Here is a 1,658-nt window from a genome sequence, read left to right as displayed (position 1 = left end):
CATATACGTATAAAGATACACAACATATCCCTCCAAACTGCCAATATCCCAAACCCCTCCTTTAAAGTGCAGGCATTGTACTTCCCATTTCCAGGACTCAAGTCCGACTATATGAAAATAACCGGTTTCCCTGAATCCCTTCACTAAATATTACCCTGCTCACACTCCAACAGATCGTCAGGTCCCAAGTACCATTCGTCTCCATTCACTCCTATCTAACACGCTCACGCACGCTTGCTGGAAGTCCAAGCCCCTTGCCCACAAAACCTCCTTTACTCCCTCTCTCCAGCCCTTTCGAGGACGACCCCTACCTCGCCTTCCTTTCCCTATAGATTTATGTGCTTTCCATGTCATTCTACTTTGATCCATTCTCTCTAAATGACCAAACCACCTCAACAACCCCTCTTCTACCCTCTGACTAATACTTTTATTAACTCCACACCTTTTCCTAATTTCCACACTCCGAATTTTCTGCATAATATTTACACCACACATTGCCCTTAGACAGGACATCTCCACTGCCTCCAACCGTCTCCTCGCTGCTGCATTTACCACCCAAGCTTCACACCCATATAAGAGTGTTGGTACTACGATACTTTCATACATTCCCTTCTTTGCCTCCATAGATAACGTTTTTTGACTCCACATATACCTCAATGCACCACTCACCTTTTTTCCCTCATCAATTCTATGATTAACCTCATCCTTCATAAATCCATCCGCCGACACGTTAACTCCCAAGTATCTGAAAACATTCACTTCTTCCATACTCCTCCTCCCCAATTTGATATCCAATTTTTCTTTATCTAAATCATTTGATACCCTCATCACCTTACTCTTTTCTATGTTCACTTTCAACTTTCTACCTTTACACACACTCCCAAACTCATCCACTAACCTTTGCAATTTTGAATTTGATTCCCCATAATTTAATCTCACCCCTCTCCCGAACACCCTAGCATTTACTTCTTTTACAACCCCATCTATAAATATATTAAACAACCATGGTGACATTACACATCCCTGTCTAACACTTACTTTTACCGGGAAGTAATCTCCCTCTCTTCTACACACCCTAACCTGAGCCTCACTATCCTTATAAAAACTCTTTACAGCATTTAGTAACTTACCACCTATTCCATATACTTGCAACATCTGCCACATTGCTCCCCTATCCACTCTATCATATGCCTTTTCTAAATCCATAAATGCAATAAAAACTTCCCTACCTTTATCTAAATACTGTTCACATATATGCTTCAATGTAAACACTTGATCTACACATCCCCTACCCACTCTGAAACCTCCTTGCTCATCCGCAATCCTACATTCTGTCTTACCTCTAATTCTTTCAATTATAACCCTACCATACACTTTTCCTGGTATACTCAATATATAAATATATATTATATATATATATATATATATATATATATATAATATATATATATATATATATATATATATATATATATATATATATATATACATATATATATATATATATATATATATATATATATATATATATATATATATATATATATATATATATATATATATATATATATATATATATATATATATATATATATATTATTTAAAGACAAAATACATTGACAAAACATTCACAAAAAATACGATAGAAAGTAAAACAA

The sequence above is a fragment of the Cherax quadricarinatus genome, chromosome 1 (assembly GCF_038502225.1).
Source record: "Cherax quadricarinatus isolate ZL_2023a chromosome 1, ASM3850222v1, whole genome shotgun sequence".
Classification (NCBI taxonomy): domain Eukaryota; kingdom Metazoa; phylum Arthropoda; class Malacostraca; order Decapoda; family Parastacidae; genus Cherax; species Cherax quadricarinatus.
Note: the sequence above shows the minus strand (reverse complement) of the source record.